Raw genomic sequence first — 9042 nt, 5'->3', positions numbered from 1 at the left:
TTGAGTTCCCATAGGTTAAAAGGAAGCTAGAAGGAAAGCAAGAACATCCATCAATACCGGGTGCATTGCGCTCATCACCCAGCCTAGGTGTGTGGATGGGTGTGTGTCCATCCTACTTGGGGCAGAAAAGCAACATGAACCCTATTCCCACAGAGCCCTTTGTAGGACCCAGCCATGAAAAGCTCAGTAGAGGACTGAATCTCAGTTTACCCTGAGGCAATACCCGGTTGCAAGAAAGACCACAAACTGAGATTACCTAGGCACCATCCAGGAACAGACCATCCAAAGGTAATTCCTAATGTTCCAACCGTTGTAGATAGGATCACCTGCCAGCACACACCCATCGCTTTTCACCAGGACACCCCTAGACAAGTGTCAGCCAGTCAGGGATCCTGAACCTTAGAAATCCCTCATACCTACCTTTGCTACTATAAAAACCCAACCCTAACTGAGTTCAGATCTCTCCCGATCCGAGTTTGCAAACTTGTGTAAGAATAAAGGCTCTTTGCTCTTACATACAGGACTCGGTCTCCATGTTGGTTTTGGGAGACTCTGTGATCTGGGCGTAGCACCCTTGAAGCTGTGTCCTCTGCCTGGAACTCTTTCCTTGGGTGTTTGCCCTTTATATTGGGGGTGAAGAATGCTTTCCCTGACCTTGTCTTGTAGAGACCCTGGATCATCCCTTCCTGTTTTATTTCTGTTCCCTGTGTGTTTGCAGTCAGCCCCTGGCTGCATCTTCTAGAAGCCCTCACTGCTCTGCCGTCCAGTCCACTAGAACCAGGGCTTTGTGGGGACAAGGGGCTAGGCTGCTGTGTGGGAAGGCCATGTACCTGGGAAAGACTTAGATACCTGTGAATGAATGAATGAATGAATGAATGAATAAATGAGATAATGGATGCATTCTCAGAGCCCTGGGCATCCTTAGGTTTACTACAAAATTTTCAGTTTGGTGACTAATGTAAGTGTTTACTACCTAGTTAGATTTTTTTTTAAATCTTTGAGGGTGTGTGCAGGCATGCATGCATGTATGTGATGGAAGTACATGAAGCCTAACTAAAATTCACAATCAAGTTGATTCCTGGCAGCAGTCACCAGACAAGCAGAGAGAGGCTGAGGTCTCCTGACAGCAGAAAGAGGAAAGAAGTTTGCTTTTTTTTTTCCTTCCTAGAGCAATGGGTCGCAACCCCTTCGCTTGTGCCTCCCAAGTGCTGGAATTAAAGGCGTGCATTACCACTATCTGGCTTCTTTTTTCACTTTTATTTTTATTTTTTGCTTTTGTTTTTTTTTTTTGGAAAGGGTTTCTCTGTGTAACAGTCTAGCTGTAGACCATGCTGACCTTGAACTCAAAGATCCTCCTGCCTCTGCCTGCCCAAGTGCTGGGATTAAAGACCCCACTATCGTCCAGCCTTGTTATGGTATTTTATCATAGCAATGGTAACCCCAACCCTCCACCCCCCACCCTCACCCAGGAAGCTGCTAACTTTACAGAAGGCGTCAAAGATGGCAGATAAGCAGACACAGACCAGTGGTCATGAGACTCCAGGCTTGGCGGAAGTACGCCAGGAGGCAGCTATTCAGAACAGGCTGCATCCTGAAAGTCATCCCACCGAGTCCTGGGTGCTCGCTAGAGGCAAGAGACTGGCTTCAGATGTGTCAGGTATCAGGTCTCAGGATGATGTCTGACCAAAAATCATGCATTATTATTATTATTATTATTATTATTATTATTATTATCGTATAGGACAGTAGTTCTCAACTATAGGTTGTGACCCCCAAGCCCTCCAGAAACCACAGATATTTACATTATGATTCATAACAGCAGTCAAATTATAATTATGAAATAGCAACAAAAATGAATTTATGGTTTGGGGGTCACCACAACGTGAGGAACTGAGTTAAAGGGTAGCAGCATCAGGAAGGTTAGCATCCACTGGTAGGGGATTCCTAGTTTTGGTGCCATTGGCACTCAACAAACACTAAGTGGGTCTCTGGCCAAGGAAACCAAAGCAAAGGAATCCAAGGAAACAAGCAAGCCATGCTGAACAAGTGACTTCAGTGGGGACAGGCAGGAAAGCCTATCAACCAGATGGATCTCAGCAGGACCACTCAGGAATGTCAGCCTCAGGGGACAGAGATGCCTGCTCACATTGTCACCCTCAGAAGCTGGAAAAATCCCCCTAAGCTTTAGGGACCTGATTCAGGACTAACTGGGATTCAAGGCTTCAATCCTGAAAGGAATTTATGACTGGCTTGTAAAATAAAGACAGTGTCTGTCACACAGGTTTAAGTGTGAGAGAGGAAGAGAGAGAGAGAGGGAGAGAGAGAGAGAGAGAGAGAGAGAGAGAGAGAGAGAGGACCACATTCCACGTGAGTGTGGCTTCCTGAGGGAACATGACCTTTACAAAAAAAGAATTCTTTTTTCTGGACAGAATCTCTCTATGTATCATCTCTGGCTGTGCTGTCCTCCAATTTGCTATGAAGATCAGGCTAGCCTTGAACCCACAGAGCACCTGCTTCTCTGGGATTAAAGACGTGACCACCATGCCTGGCTACAGATGGGAAATTTCAATATTGCTGGAAGCTCTCCCCATCCCCCACCCTGCCTTTTTCTTAAGATAGGACATGCATTTCCCTTTAATGTAGAATTTAGTAGAAAATTATTCCCAAAATTTATCTTTGTTTTTGTTATAGCCTCTAAAGTATTTTCAAAATAGATTTATCTCTTTTAGTATCTGCTTTGAACTCATGTATAGTCTTTAGAAATCTTATTAACTACTGTGAATTAGCAACTTAAAATTTTATTTGTGGATGTACTTATTTTTATTTCCTGTGAGTGTTCTGCCTAAGTGTTTGTGCATGCCTAGTTCCTACAGAGGCCAGAAGAGGGCACCAAAGTCCCGGGATCTGGAGTTATGAGCCACATGGGTGCTGGGAACTGAACCTCCCGAACCCTGGTCCCTACCAAGAATAAAAGTGTTCTTAACCACAGAGCCAGCTCTCCAGCCCCTATGACATCTTTTTTTTTTTTTTTTTTGGTTTTTCGAGACAGGGTTTTCCTGTACTTTCTAGAGTCTGTCCTGGAACTAGCTCTTGTAGACCAGGCTGGCCTCGAACTCAGAGATCCGCCTGCCTCTGCCTCCCGAGTGCTGGGATTAAAGGCGTGCGCCACCACCGCCCGGCTCCCTATGACAACTTTTCTGAATCCTTTAACATTCTAACTAAGGCAGGCTGTCCATTTGTGACTTTTATATGTGTATGTGAAAGACCCCCGAGTGGGGAGACTCTCACTCAAGTCTCAGGATAACACGACCCCCCAGGAACTCCTTGCTGTAATCACACGAGATTTATTGACAGGAACCAGCGCGCTGGGGCCGAAACTTATATCCCACACAGTGGTAGAGGAGTTCGACCCCGAGTAGCTGGGAGAAGGGGTATTTAAGGGAAGAAACCACAACCCAGTAATCCAAAGGGGGAAGGGAGGGTGTCATTGAAAAATTCCAAAATACCAGTGATAATTACAAGCAAGGGGGTAACTCCCTGTTTCTCAAGATTATTCTCAAGATTATAATCTAACTTTCTGGTCAGCTAGTTCCTGGTACAGAGTCACTGAACCGGCTAACCTAGATTTTTGGTTCTTCTCTCCCTGCTAGATTTTTTTGGCTCAACTCTTTCTGCTAGAGGGGTCTGAATTTATCCGGGTCTTTCATATGTATGCAGAACTTTATGTCAAGTGTGCAAAACAAACCAATTTACAGGTAGTAAGTGTTCCCCATAGAAGGAGTCTTACATGTATTTAGAATTTCCTATTTTTGTTTTCAACATCTTGTCCGGCCTCTCTTTCCTCCAAATCCCCACAGACATTCAGTACCTCCCGCCAATAAACAGTCCTTTCCACCATGGTCTCCCGCCTAGAGACAACAAACCTACACCAGAGTGCAACCACAAGGCTCTGATCCTCACAGACCCTGACCAGCTCCAGTCCAAGATCCGGCCCCTGAGCCAGGTCAGCTGCAGTCCTGGGGGTACCCTCCTCCACCCCCAGTCTCTGTTTGGAAGCATACCCCCACCCCAACTCCACCTTTTTTATGGGGGAAATTCAAAATAGGGTCTCACTATGTAGCCCTGGCTGTCCTGGAACCCACTATGTAGACCAGGCTGGCTTCAAACTCACGGATATCTACCTGCGTCTGCCTCCCAAGTGCTGTGGCACACCCTGTCTGGACCCCAGAGGCCAGCATCCAGGGGAAATACAGCAGGCAATGGCAATTATCACTGAAGAAAGTATAATCTGGCATCGACCTCCCCCCAACACTTCCGGTTCCCTGGAGGGTCCTGCTGCACAGCCTTTTGCGGCGGCCCCCCCCCCCCCCCCAACCCTCTCCCTTCGGGATTCAAGCAGAGAGTGAGTCTTCTCTCAGGACCTCTTCCCCTATGAGGTCCCCTCCTCCCAGCCTCTCTCAGGACCTGTCTCACCTGTAAGCAGGAGCCCTCTGCAGAAAAGTGGAGAAGGGGGCGCCATGGTCTCGGTGCCTGCTAGCCTCGGCTCTGCCTCACACCTGGGCCACGGAAGCCCCTCCCAGAGTCACAATATTGTGGTCATGTTGTGCTGTGGTCCGCAGGAGTTATGTAGTGAGATTTCGGTGGATAAGGCAGAAGGCTGACCCGCCAGAGCTAATGCGTTCTGATGGAGGCAAACCCAGTTCGCAAGGCGCTGAGCCTACCACCTTTTGCGTGTGGATTGATTCTCACAATGGATCTCCTGTGGAGCCATAAGCACTCTCCCTTGGTGCAAGACTCAGCAGGGTATGGATAAGTGGACACAGCTTTTTCCAATGTACTGATATATTGGGCCATCCTCCCCACTCTGTGAGACTTTCAGTGGGAAGTTCACACAGTCAATAACCTTGGTTCCGACAGTCTAATCTCTGCTTTGTTCCCTGAGACAAACTCAGTAGCCAGCTCCCTGCAATTATCTTCTACTTGGCAGGACATTTGGTCAGGAGAGGAGTCCTTCCTATGGCTCACTTCCAGACCTCCTAGATAGGAGTGGCACGGATAGGAGTGGCACGTCCCGTCCCGGCTTGTTTGATTCATAACCCTTCCTGATAAAGAGATTGGTGCCCTAAATTCTCCTACAGCTGAGTTAGGAAAGTGCTAACTTCAGTTAACTCCCCCCCCTCAAAAAAAAAGCTCTTAAACCCCTTTCATGCGGACGGTGTGGAGACCAAGCACCACCGTTTGGCTTAGGTGGCTGGAATTTGTTAGATCATGAACTTTGTACTATGTAACCATAAATCCTCCTTGTTCTAACCACGTAGGATGATAGATATAATTTTCAGATCTGAAAAGCCCCCTTTAGCTATCTGAGGAGATGAAAGTGGTAATGTAAACCAAACACCGCACGTTTCCCTTCAGCAGCAGTGTACACTGGTCGCCACAGCCGCCACAAACTCTGCTCCCAACCGCTGCAGGCGCTAGAGGGAGTGCCCAGAGAGCACAGAGCTGCTGCCTTCCCTCCCTTTTCCTACATTCTTTGATTACAAACTTCTAGTTTAACTAACCACATTTAAGTATGCAGTTTAACATACGAATTCCCCCTCTTCCCCTTTTTAGAATTTAGAAGCCTCCTAGGTGCTGCCTGGGCATCTTTTCTGGCCACACCTCCCCAGGGCTATAAAGATGCTAAGTGTACCTCAGAATGGCTATTATCTGCCTTTTGACCCTGAGAAGATTAAAGCTCAGAGAACTGCCTTGGTTTTGTTTGTGTTTCTATAGGGGAAAACTTAGCAGGAGGGGTAGAATAAAGAAACTGATGCAGGAAAGTATGTAGTGTAGAGTTCATTTCGCTCTCAGACCTAAGTCCTGAACTTGTTATAGGTCTTCTTCTGAAACCCAAAGAGGACTCTGAGGCTGGCACTCAGAGGTCCCTGATGATGTTGTGTCATCCCAGCCTACTGCTGCTATGGTCGCTTCCCCACCACCCCTTCTCTCTCTTTCTCTCTCTCTCTCTCTCTCTCCTCCTTAAAGATTTTTCCTTCCTTCCTTCCTTTTTTTTCCTTTTCGTTTTTTTTTTTTTTTTTTTTTTAAGACAGGGTTTCTCTGTAGCTTTGGAGTCTGTCCTGGAACTCATTCTGTAGACCAGGCTGGACTCAGACTCACAGAGATCCACCTGCCTCTGCCTCCCGAGTGCTGGAATTAAAGGTGTGCGCCACCACCGCCCGACTGCAGCTATTTTTATGATGATGGGAAAGTTACATATTAGGAGTCATGTTATAGTCAGCTAAGTTATCAAAACATAGCATGAAACATTTTGGTCAGTTCATTCTCAGAACATATCATGAAACAATGGAAACCATTTACGATGTGTAGCTCACAAGGTTATGGAGGAAGAACAAGTTGACCCTCTGCTTGGGACAGGATTAAAGACAAACATTATGTTTAGCTAGTCAAAGGAAGAAAAATGGCATCAGCTGGCCCCAAACAGTAGTGAGCACCAACAGAATCTTCCTTAGGCTTTATCATCTATGCCTGACGCACAAGAACCTCTCTGTATCGCAGACCCTGATCTCATTACATGTGCAGTGTTCTTCTTGGCACGTGTGTTCCCAGGTCCCAATGGGATGTGGATATTAGGCAGCCATTATTCAACTTAACATAAGTATTCTCTTTCTTTTTCTTCTTCTTTTTTGTTGTTATTGCTGGTTTTTTTTTTTTTTTTTGAGACATTGTTTCTCTGTGTAACAGTCCTGACTGTCCTGGAATTCACCTGTAGTCCAGGCTGGCCTAGAACTCACAGAGATCTGCCTGCCTCTGCCTCCCAAGTGCTGGGCTTAAAGACCTGCGCCACCCCTGCCGACCCCACGGTGCCCTTTCTAATCTTCACCAGAGACAGAAACTCACCTGCTTTCCTCCTCTACCTTTCCCTTGACTGACTGGTAGAGAAAGAGAACAGACTGGGAGGCAACGCTCTGTAGTGTGGCCGGACGACCCTGGGCAGCACCTTCACCTCCTCCATCTCATCTGTAGCACAAGGGTCATTCTTACTGCATCAGGAGATGACAGGAAGAGAGCAAATAAAGCCACGCAGGTGCCTGGGCTGTGATTGTCCCCCATGAGCATCCTTGTAGCCCTCTCCTCTCGCCATTCAGTTCTCTCTTTTTCTCTTGACCTTAAACGACATCCTTGGTCTACCCTGCCATGTAGCACAGTCCTTCCTGCTGCCTTCTGCTGTGACTCCGCTTCAGGGTTTTCTCCAGGGAGTGTGCTGTAATCTCAGGTTCCCAGTGTGTTTATATGAGGGAATCCAGCTTTAAGAAGTCCTTTTTATGTTCAAATAAAACACATGCTCCCTCTGCTTACATATACCAGCCCTGAATTTGGTTTGGTGCACACATCCATTTCCTTATTGGAGCCTTCTTCAGTCCTTCTCTTTGCACCTTATAAATGAGGGCAGTACATGTAGGTACCGTCCTAACCACCTGCTCACAAATAACCACAGTCACTTCCCAAATAACTGACTCGGAGACTTAATATAAATTATAAATCCTGGACCAATAGCTCAGGCTTGTTACTAACTAGCTCTTACAACTTAACCTATTTCTATTAATCTATACGCTACCCTGAGCTCATGGCTTTTACCCCATCCCATTTTGTGTGTCTGATTCATTCTCTATCTGGCTGGTGACTTCTCTGACTCCACCCTTCCTCCTCCCAGCATTCTCCTAGCTGGCTCTCCTGCCTAACCTTATCCTATTCAACTATTGGCAGTCAGCTTTTTTGTTAAACCAATCACAGTGACATGTATTTGCACAGCTTAAAGGAATAATCCACAGCAAATAAAAGATAAAAATAATGAGGGGCTGGAGAGATGGCTCAGCAGTTAAGAGCACTGACTGTTCTTCCAGAGGTCCTGAGTTCAATTCCCAGCAGCAACATGGTGGCTCACTACCATCTATAATGAGATCTTGTGCCCTCTTCTGGGGTGTAGGTACACATGCAGGCAGAACACTGTACATAATAAATAAATAAATCTTTTTTAAAAAAAGATAAAAATAATGACTATGGCCATAATAAGGAATTCTCTTAGCCAGATAAATGGTCTTTGCAAGGCATTCCCTGAATCCTGTGTCTAGGCCTGACGAACTTATATAATTTCAGGGTACACACCTAGACCTCCAGGAGATTACAACTGTTTCCACACCCCTCACAACCTCTTTTTGGCAAAGGAATTTTCCTGGAACTGCCTAGTGAGACCTGGACCATCCACCTCCCTGGACCGTTTTACCCCCAACTGGCCTGGTCTGGCCTCAAGCAACCATTCCAGCCTAGCCACCCTGGCTGGCAGCTTTGCTGCTCCCATAATCACAACTGCTCACAGCCAGCCCCACTGTGTGCAGTTACTGCCTAAGGCACTGCGCAGAACTGCAGATGTCTCAAAAGAGTCTGTGTCATCATCCCCATCTTATAGATGAAAATGTTGAGGCAGAAGAGTTAAGTAGTGCGCCCAGCACGACCCAAGTCCTTCATTTCATTCCATTCCCACTCCATCTGGGAAGAAGATGTCGTCAGGTTTCTGAGGTCTCTTGGACAGATTTCAGCCTTCTTGCAATACTTTTGACCCTGAACAGCCGCATCCCTGTTGCTGCCTCACTCCACACGGACCACTTCACAGCTCGTCGTCATCCTTGGTTTTATAAACACTAGCATCTTGTAGGAGAAGGCAGGACCAGGTTCCCTGTCTTCACAAAAGGATTTCAGGGTTTTTGTTGCTGTTGTTGTTTGTTTGTTTGTAATGTGTGAACTATTTGCACAGCTATTTTGTGGCCATAAAAGGGAGAAATACCACTCAGGTAGAAAGAGGAAAGATCCTTGCAACAGTCACCAAGAGAAGGAATTTGAACCCAGAAACCTTAAAAACAGTCCAAGCCCATGGCTTCGGCTCAGTGGTGACTCTGCACCTTCTTTCCTTCTCAGCTCCCTTCCCGCCTCACTTCCAGAGACCTAAGGACCTTACTTACTCACAGGGTTTCAAAAGACCTGACC

The sequence above is a fragment of the Arvicola amphibius genome, chromosome 8 (genome assembly GCF_903992535.2).
Source record: "Arvicola amphibius chromosome 8, mArvAmp1.2, whole genome shotgun sequence".
NCBI classification, from domain to species: Eukaryota; Metazoa; Chordata; class Mammalia; order Rodentia; family Cricetidae; genus Arvicola; species Arvicola amphibius.
This window is presented reverse-complemented; position numbering follows the sequence as displayed.